Source organism: Physeter macrocephalus, chromosome 12 (genome assembly GCF_002837175.3).
Source record: "Physeter macrocephalus isolate SW-GA chromosome 12, ASM283717v5, whole genome shotgun sequence".
Taxonomy (NCBI): domain Eukaryota; kingdom Metazoa; phylum Chordata; class Mammalia; order Artiodactyla; family Physeteridae; genus Physeter; species Physeter macrocephalus.
In genome coordinates, this window is record NC_041225.1 from 75,545,837 (window position 1) to 75,556,381 (window position 10,545).

The 10,545-nt window shown below is 43.9% G+C and overlaps 1 long non-coding RNA gene across 1 annotated transcript in view; it reads right to left on the bottom strand.

Moving 5' to 3' along the window:
* Window positions 1-4,002, bottom strand: part of LOC102980758 (uncharacterized) — a 381,128-nt gene extending 377,126 nt beyond the window's left edge. The window contains exon 1 of the long non-coding RNA XR_448083.3: window positions 3,914-4,002. This is a non-coding gene — a long non-coding RNA (uncharacterized lncRNA). The remainder of the gene's footprint in view (window positions 1-3,913) is intronic.
* Between the last annotated feature and the right edge of the window lie 6,543 nt (window positions 4,003-10,545).

Here is a 10,545-nt window from a genome sequence, read left to right on the forward strand (position 1 = left end):
TAGCTGATTCACTTTGTTATACAGCAGAAACTAACACACCATTGTAAAGCAATTATAGTCTAATAAAGATGTTAAAAAAAAAAAAGAATCTGGGGGTCTAGGTGTCAGGATGTCTGCTAATACATTCCATGGCTTTAAGTAAGTCACTAATTCTCCCTCCCTATGTCCTTCTACTTCTTCCAGGAGCAGCGACACCAGCAACCTACCTATCTCCCTTAATTGTAGGTTAGGTATAAACACTGGAATCACTTCATAAACTCTTCAGGAAAAAGTCCACACGAATCTCCATCATTACCATATAATCACATGGTAGTCATCAGGGCACTTCCCACTTATTCTGAGCTTTCTTCCAGACAACATGGTAGGATTTGATCTAGGTGTGGCCATGTGCCTTGCCTTAGCCAACACAGAAGGTGATAAGTGTCTCTTCTGAGTAGACACAATTCTCAGCATCCTTTCCTCCTTATAGCAATGAAGTGGAGGACATGTTGAAATGGAGCCTCCATCCCCTTAAATCCCTGAGTGACTAGATGAGCAGGGCCTCCCTGTTGACCCAAGGTGGATATGTAGCATGAGTGTAAAGTCACAGAGACATTCGTTACTGCAACGTAACCTAGTCTACCTGACTGATACTACATAGAAGACCCATTTCTGGAGAGTACCAACAGGGGAAACAGGCCACAAAGTAAAGAAATTGAATGAAGAAAATCCATTTATTTAGAAAATACTTATTAGGCACTTATTTTTGTGACAGAGTGTGCTGATGTGCTAGAGATAGATTATTCTTCCTAAACTAGGGAATCCAAAAGGGCATCTTCTAACAAAAAATAAGCAGCGTTCTTTCAAGGAGCTGATTTGAAACTGGAAAATATTTGCCTTTGACATACATTTTTAACTACCAAAATTAATTTATAGTCTAGATTAAAAAATCCCCCTCCCCAAAATTATCTACAAATCTACCTCTCAAGCAAATCTGGTTAGATGTTTTCATTCTCTTTTAATTCCCTGTAGTTATTCATTTGTAAAGGTATGGCTAACTACACCTAAAAGAGGGAAAGCTTTAATCCAGATGTACCAAAAACATTCCAAGATGATGACTACCATTCCTATAGACTTCTGCTAAAGGCTAATATTAAAAATCAAGATTGGGCTTCCCTGGTGGCGCAGTGGTTGAGAGTCCGCCTGCCGATGCAGGGGACACAGGTTCGTGCCCCGGTCCGGGAGGATCCCACATGACGCGGAGCGGCTGGGCCCGTGAGACATGGCCGCTGAGCCTGTGTGTTCGGAGCCTGTGCTCCGCAACGGGAGCGGCCACAACAGTGAGAGAGGCCACAGCAGTGAGAGGCCCGCGTACCGCAAAAAAAAAAAAAAAAAAAAAATCAGGATTAAAAAAAAAGATAGACCCTCCAACTCAATGGGAAATCCATCTTTACTACCACTTAGAGCCAAATAAATAAACTTGTGGTTTCTCCATTTAAAAAGGTTTATATAAACTTCACTTTTGTTTGTGAGAAAACAATTGTCCATTGTAATCAGCTCATCCTACAACTTTACTCTCTTTTCCATCTCCTATGGGCTTACTTCCCAGGGCCAGTAAGGTTTTCACATTTCTAGGCAGTGGCATTTCATCATAAGTGACCTAACATTACATAGCATAAGACCTTAGAAAAAACTTTTTAGGAGACTTGTTATGTGAGAAAATGTAAAATTCCATAGTTTCATGACTACCTCTTCAAATCTTTCCAACTTTTATAATCATTTATAAAACTGTAGTTTGCCATAACTAAGCTTTTCCATATATTAGAGAGCAATTCATGTCTATACATATATATTTACAAGTATACACACACACACACACACACACACACACACACACACACACACACACAAGTTGAAGAGATATGTGGTGTTGGAGGGCAAGTCTCAAGACTAAGGTAGAGAGAGATTGTAGGTGGTCAGAAGCAGCACTATGATGAGAAAAGCCCCACCTCAGCTACTCCCAATCTTTGTCCTTCAGGCAAATCCCTTCACCTCTCTGGGCTTCTGCCATTTCACATGCAGAACAAGATCAGGCCACATGCTTTCAGATGCCCCTTCTTGCTGACCTGTCCATGGATCTACTACTGAAGCTGCATCCAGTTTGCAAATTTTATTGGGTAAATTAAGACTGTGTAGCTAGGATTCCAACTCTATAGAAAATATGTAAGCCAACAGCAAAAAAATTAAAAGTCAAACATGAAAAAAGTTACGACACACAAATAGCAAGATTGCTAGAGATTTTTCTTTTTTTTTCTTCTCCCAAATTCACTTAATGTTATTGCTACATTACTTTTGTAATTTTATAAATCAATAAAAATGTTTAAATATATCAGTCTGTGTGGAGGGCAATGTTTATAATTACCCCCAGAGAGTGTCAACACATGAATATAAACACCTTCTTTAAATTTATAGGCACATAACATTTACTACAGACAAATCCATATGATTATCAATTCCAATTTTTCACAGCCAAAACTCTCTTAAGCAACACAATTTATTTGTCTAAGGATGTCAAATAAACTGGTCTGGCAAACAGTTTCATTTTTCAGTTGTCTCCTTTGGCATTGTGCCTACTATAATACATGTCTAATGTCACCCCCCATCTCACCCTGTCCACCCATGCACACATGCTTGTAGACATGACAAAGTTGGCATTCTCAGGTTAATACTTATGCCAAAGGTCAGAAAAGTCATGTTAAGCAGAAGTGCCCAGGGAATTTGGGTCTCTCTCTATTACCTTACTCTCTCCCACTGTCCAAGTTTTGACAACATAATGTGATTACATAATAACTCAAGCAGGAAGAAAATTAGACACCATACAGGAAACCCAGGTGAGGCCCCCATGGAGTTATCTGAATTAGTTATCCTGCTGCATGTGAAGTCAGGCAAGAAACAAACTGTTGAGCATTTTGGAGCCCTGAAAATTCCTACTCACTCCCCCACCCCACTCCCATCCAACCAAAAGGAATATCTTCCATGGGAGAAAATTTGCCACTTAGAAAATGGTATTTTCTCCAAATCATACACTGATAGTAACAAATGAATTACTTCAATCACAAAAAAACTTGGTGGTCCAAAGAACCAAAAGTCAGCTGTCTCCTTCTCTGTGCATTCTCACTGTCTCAAAATGGCCCTGAGAAGTTCCATCTAACCCCTGGCTATAAGGACCTAATTTCTGAATAGCATGTCCTAACCTATTAGCACCAAAACCCCCTATAGTCAAGTCAAAGTTAATTTTAACGTCTCTTTCTTTCAGAATAGTTGAATAGTTTTCACATGAATTCTACATCCCACAAACCTAGGAGCTCACCAGAAAAGCAGGCTCTCTCGGGGGCTCTAAAACCCTTACCTGCAAGATCTCAAATCTGGTTGCTGCCAACACTTCTCTGAAGTTCACAAAGAAAATGCAACTGACATGGACCCTCCCCAACTCCACAGTGAGTCTGACTTCAGCATTGATATGCCTCCTCCTACTTCAACAAAATAAAACTGCACAGAGCAGGAAGCCAACAAAAGTCCTTGGCAACAACCAAAAGAGTGAGACAACAGTTTCAGCAGCATTTTCCCTTCTCATAAGCTTCAATCTTTCATCTCATTATCATTTTGAAGGTGGTTCCCATTTTCTTCTCCAGCTACTGCTCTTGCTTGTATAATAAAGAAGTGAACACACTTCTTTTCTGTTCATTTTAGAACATGCCTTGTCCATCTAAGATTAGGAGATCCTTAAAGAAGACGGGAAACTGGTAAAGGGAGACAGTAACTAGAACAAGAATTGCCTGAAAATCCCTGAGACCATGCACTGTATCATCCAACATATGACAGTGGATAAGTACCTAGACTCTGAAGCCAAGATACATGGGTTGTAATCACTTACCAGCTGAAATCTTGGGCAGTTGATTTCATCTTTCCATGTCTCAGTTTCCTCATCCATGTAACAGGGATAATAACAGTGACTTCTTCATTGGCTCACTGTCTGGATTAAATAAATACTTATGATAGTATCTGGTACAAGGTAATTGCTACATATTAGCTATAATTAATACCAGTTTAACCAACGTATGTCTTTGGATAAGTCATCACTTCCCCTCCTTGAGTCTGAACAATCAAAATGAAATTAATAGTATGCTTAACCACCCAACTTACCTCACAGGGTTGTTGAAAAGATCAAAGAACCCAATTGGTGTGAAAAGTTCTTTGGGATGAAAAAACACAGTAGTATCTGTAATATATCATTTTCAATAAATAATACTATACCTCAGTCAATTAAAACTGAGTCTTCCATTTTAAAGGAATTAAAAAGAAAAAGAAGACCCATCCTGGATTGGCCAGAAACCCCACTGTGGGCCAAGTTGAGAGGAATGCTGAGAAGGGAACGTGCCAGCCTGGTGCTTCCTTCCGGCAGTGTACTTCAAGCCCACTCTGTAGAGTGAATACTGGGGACGTGGTGACAAAGCTGCATCAGGGTGGTTTTGTGGCAAGTCACTCGTGTTTGTTCTGAGAGGCCAGGCAATGTCATTCCTGACCAATTCTGTCTCACTACGGGAATATTCTGAAATCAGAAACGTTCTGGGTGCTTCCAGTAATTGCGGGACAATGCAATTTCTGACCCCAGTAACTGTCTGTGGGGGGACTGGCAGATGTTACTGTCAGAATTGCCGGATCCCAACACCCAGCCAGGCTAGATGACGATTTGGAGTTTGGGCTTCACAAAGGCAAGTCACCAGCAATCCCTGAATGTTGGCTGGACTGAACTTTTGGACTGAAATGACCATTTTTGCCGATGCCAGGTGAGCGTGGCTGGAAGCACTCAGATGCCATATGAGTCGAAACTCCATCGACACTCCTAGTCAATGGCTGAATTATCTCCCAGTTTTTAATTCTGTCATCCCAATGCTTTGCTAATACGTGCCAATGACTAAATAACTACATGTTTTCTCTGTACTCACCCTTCCTTCTCTTCCTCCCTAAAGTGCTGTGCCCTGGGCTATCAGCATTACTTCCACTTATATCAGAGCCCACTTCCATTTCCATGCAGCCCATGTGGTTTTCAGTAATCGGAGTTTTCCCTCCTCCTAAAAAACCCTCTTATTTTGGGGGCTTCCCTGGTGGCGCAGTGGTTGCGCGTCCGCCTGCCGATGCAGGGGACACGGGTTCGTGCCCCGGTCCGGGAAGATCCCACATGCCGCGGAGCGGCCGGGCCCGTGAGCCATGGCCGCTGAGCCTGCACGTCCGGAGCCTGTGCTCAGCAACGAGAGAGGCCACAACAGTGAGAGGCCTGCGTACCACAAAAAAATAATCATAATAAAAATTTTTTTAAAAGTTAAAACCCTCTTATTTTTAACTTACCATGCGTGCAAAGACAATTTTACTACTACATATTTATAGAAATAATAATAATGACATTTATTCAGCTTACTTTGACCTAGGCATTGACTTAAGTGCTCTATAAATTATCTCAATCCCAAAACAAGCCTATGAGGTGAGGACTATTATTATCCCCTCTTATAGATGAACAGACTAAGGCATAGGGATGGCAAACATTGTGCTGAAGGCCACACAACATTCATATGGGACATCTAGAAACGGACAGAACCGGGATATGAATCCAGGAAGTCTGATTCACCGAGCCCCCAATTTTAGCAAAGTACAGTATACTAAATATACACACATGGGGATACGTGTCTTCACAATTGTACAACCCAAAGTAATTTCATTTTGTTAGGGGAACCACTGACTGAAACTGCCCACACTGGCCAGGCACCACAGTAACCATCTGCACGATTTATCTTGCAACAGGAGGTCCTGGTAAGGAACTCGGAACTAACATGCCACCACCAACCGGAAGAATTCGGGAAAGGCCTAAAGGAGAGAGGAGACGCCAGTCCATACGTCCTGCCAACCTCCCAGAATCCTCCTCACTGGAATCCATCTTGGCTGAGTGATGCACGCACCACCAGGAAGAACCATGAGTCAGAATGATTGGCCAGAGACAAGCCGGAAACTAATCAATCCCATTACCATAATACCCGAGACTGCAAGCCACGTGGCAGAGCAGTCCTCCTGAGTTCCCTTACCCTCCTGCTCTCCACCTGGGTGCGCGTTCCCAATAAAGTCTGGTGCTTTGTGAGTGCCAACCTCCCAGAATCCTCCTCACTGGAATCCATCTTGGCTGAGTGATGCACGCACCACCAGGAAGAACCATGAGTCAGAATGATTGGCCAGAGACAAGCCGGAAACTAATCAATCCCATTACCATAATACCCGAGACTGCAAGCCACGTGGCAGAGCAGTCCTCCTGAGTTCCCTTACCCTCCTGCTCTCCACCTGGGTGCCCCTTCCCAATAAAGTCTCTTGCTTTGTCAGCACGTGTGTCTCCTCGGATAATTCATTTCCGAGTGTTAGACAAGAGCCCACTCTCGGGCCCTGGAAGAGGTCCCCCTTCCTGCAACAATTTCACACCAGACTCTCCAGGGTTCGCGACTCAGGTAGTCTTGTCTCAGATCTTTTCAAGAAACACAAGAAAGAAACACTTTAAGACTCTTTGAGTGATATAGCACAGGCTCTTAGGTTGATTCCAAGGATCCAGTTTTCACACACATAACTATGTGCAACTACATGAATATTCCTCCGTGCTACGTAGTACAAACTTTCAAAAATATAATTACACCTTCCAGGTAGGATGCCATATCCTTGGCAATCAAAATGTAGTCAATAGCTGGTCAAGAACTTACTGTGCCTCCCCCTGGGAATACAGTGGTGAAGACACCACTCATGAACCCTGCCCAGATGGAGATTTTTACAATCTGATAGAGAAGACAGACATTGAGGGAATGATTGTAAATAATTAAGGCAACAATGACAAGAAAGCAAAATACTCTAAAGGAAAATACAGGGTGCTTTTGAGAAAATGGAGAGAAGGGGAGAGGTAGCTAATTTCCTTTAAACCCATGGCATCCTTCTTGGAATTTGAACTGAATGCTTTCAAAATTGCCCCAAATCCTGAAATCGCTTAATAAATATTTCTGAATTAATACCCGAGACAAGGGAAATGAGGTAATGCTTGCAAACCAAAGAAACACGTGGCAGTTTCTTTATACTCCCAGTGTTGGGAGAAAGTTGAAATGAGCTTAAACAGAGAATGACAAGAAATACAGGGCACACTTTGCTGTGGTTACAGCACTAGCCACACTAGCTGGATTGTTTGGGGCCTCACTTTCATGAGGCTTAATACAATCAGGAAGGGCTTAGACACCCAGCCAGGATAAATACCCCACCAGGAGCCTGATCAAGGAGAGAACCAAACCCCAAGCAGCCAGGGCTCTCTTGCAGTGCCCAGACACACATGTGGGCAGCTCCATCAGCCAAAAATGCTGGCCCCCTCTAGGGCCTCCCCAACTCCTACCAATCAACACATTCTTAAAGTAGCCTCGGGCTGCTGAAGCTCATAATCAGACCTGGGCTGGATTGCAAACATCTCTATAATGCCAATGCTGGCTAACGTGATTAGGCACAGAGCATTAGCCAAATAAAAGGGATGGGGGACAGGGAGATGGAGAGAAGAAAAGGAGTATGCAATCTGCACAAAAGGGAAAAGGAAGTGGAGAAAGGTCCTGTGACACTCCCAAAGGGAGGAAATTAAAAGTCAGAGGAGCACCCGAATCCAAATCATTTACTGCTTAGCCAAGCGGCCGGTCAAAGGAATTACCAATACTGAGGATGCTGCGGTGAACAAACAGGTATGACCCCTGCCTTCATCAAGCCCACAGCCTACTGAAAGGCAGACTCAAAACAAATGCCATTATAGCCCAGTGCTTAAGACATTCACCGAGATTGTACATACTTTTATAGTACATTTTTTGGAGGAGAGAATGAATGAATAAAAACAAACAAACAAACAAACAAATGACTACCCCACTGTAGTGGTTAATTACATGTGTCAACTTGGCTAGGCTATGGTGCCCAGCTGTTTGGTCAAACACTAGTCTACATGTTGCTGTGAAGGTAATTGTTAGGTGTGATCAATAGTTACCATCAGTTGGCTCTAAGTAAAGCAGATTACCCTCTACAATACAGGTAGACCCAATCGGTTGAAGTCCTTAAGGGTGAAGACTAAGGCTTCCCAGAGAAAAAGGAATGGTGCTTCAAGACTGCGATACAAAAAGCCTGCTGAGCTTCCAGGCTGCTGTTCTGCCCCGCAAAGTTTAGGCTTGCCAGCTTCCACAATCATGTGAGCCAATTCCTTAAAATCTCTCTATATATACCTAGAGATAGACATAGAGATGGGATATAACTATATAGATAGGATATAATATATAATAGGATATATATCCTATTGGTTCTATCTCTCTGGGGAACCATGTCTAATACACACCTTAAATATGCCGATTGATTGTAAGGCAGGCCCTAATTCAGAAATGTGAAAACCTGTGCTTCTTAGAATTGAGGAGATAAGATCACTTCAATTACGCTAACAATTACCAATATACTGAGGATTGCAAAGAAGAAACAGAGGATGCCGTGGGAGTGAGTGCAGAGAGAGCCCACCCCCACCAAAGGAGTGCCAGAGTGCCGGGTCAGCAGAAGCATGAAGCATAAGGAGGCTTCACCCGCCAGGAAATAAGACGGGCTCAAGTGGCAGAGGGAAAAGGAGGGATTCTGATAAAAGTATAATGGAACTTGAATGTGCTGCCCACAAACTCAGCGCCACCACTCAAAGTCATTACCAGCTCACACTGCCCACAGCCCAGCGCCTGGACAAGCCCCACCAGCCTCTTCTCTAGGTCCTGGGAGAGCTGCCCTGGAGCAGAGCATTTCGCCCGTGGGCTCAGGCCTCCAGTTTTCCCAGCCTGAGAAGGAAAGCCAAGAGCTGGGCGCCCACACCCTACTTGCACAATCCCAAAAGGGTTAATTCCCAACTCCCCACCTCCCCCACTGTAAGTAGTGGCAATCTTTCCTAATCGTTTCCATTTCTATTCCTCTTTACTTCTCCCATTCCCCTCTTTGTTTTCATGACCTGTGGGAACCTGAACTCCAGCTGGAGGTAGAGTCTGCCTTTATACTTAAAGCAGACATTTAAGCAATTATCCTGTCACTGGGCCTAGCCTTGCCTCCTCCATATGGGTAGCTCCTAAGCAAGGCATTTGGTTTCTCCTTTGTTCCCAGTGCACTGAGTAAAACGGTTCCAGAAAGCACTTGCCCTTGAGCAACCGGGCTGGGAAGATGGGGGTAAACTGGACTGGGGACGCTCAATGTCAAAAAGGGGCCGGTAATGGGAGCCTGTCAGCCTCTTTGGCTCTGCATCCCCACCCCACCTCTTGGACAGGCCGTCTCCCTCCTGCAGCAGAGTCGATGAGAGAGGACTCACATCCACTCCTGACCAGAAGCTCAGGTGGTGGGAAAGGACAGGGGTGTGAGGGTGAGGCAACTCTGCCTGCCGTCCAGGGCTACAGGTGCACGAGCTTCCCTAAGGCCCTGCTGGCCCAGCAGTAGGAGGAAGCAATCAGGCACCCAAAAAAGAAGCGAGCAGACCCCCACTGGGTTTGCTGTGACTTGAAGGTACCACCACAGATAACCGCCAGGTATTAGTTTCCTGTGGCTGTTATAACAAATTACCATATATTGGGTAGCTTAAAACAGCAGCAATTTATTCTTTCACAGTTCTAGAGGTTAGAAGTCCAAAACTAGTAACACGGGGCCAAGACTCCCTTCGGAGAAACCAGGAGAGAATCCATTCTTCCAGTTTCTGGTGGCTGAGGGCATTCCACGGCTTGTGGCCACATCACTCCGATCTCTGGCTCCACAGTCACATCTCGTTCTCCTCTATATGTGTCAGATCTCTCTCTGCCTTTCTCAGAAGGACACTTGTGATAGTATTTAGGGCCCAGGGCCCCCCACCTGCATAATCCAGAATAACTTTCTAATCTCAAAATCCTTAATCACATCTGCAAAGACTTTGCCATATAAGATAATGTTCACAGGTTCCAGGAATTAGGACCTGATATCTTTGGAGGGCCATTATTTAGCCTACAGTGATCTTATGTCTCCCTTATCTCAGACTAAGAGATGGAGCCAAGAGGGAAGGTGGGGTGGGCCTCTCTCCCACCCTAAATTCGTAGGTGTTCAGGGGAAACCAAGGTCTTAACAGACAAGCAGCAGCAGTCGCCAGCTCATTCACAGCCACAGAGGTCAAAGGGAAGAGAGTGGGATGGCTGCGTTTTAATGCACCACTGTCAAAAATAACGGGTAGAATTAGGTCATAAAAGGAGGTCTGGGCTAAAGCTTATATCCACCATTTACTATCAATGTGGCTCTGAACAAGTTAACTGGATGTGTCTAAGCCTCAACTCCCAAATCTATGAAATGGGCACACTAATCCCTAACTTAGTGAAAGGTTGTAAGGATAATATCTGAGTATTCACCATGTACCAGGCATCGCTGTCAGCACTTTGCAAATATTTTCTTCTTTAATCCTTAGAGAGATGTATAAGATAAGTACTGTTATCCCCA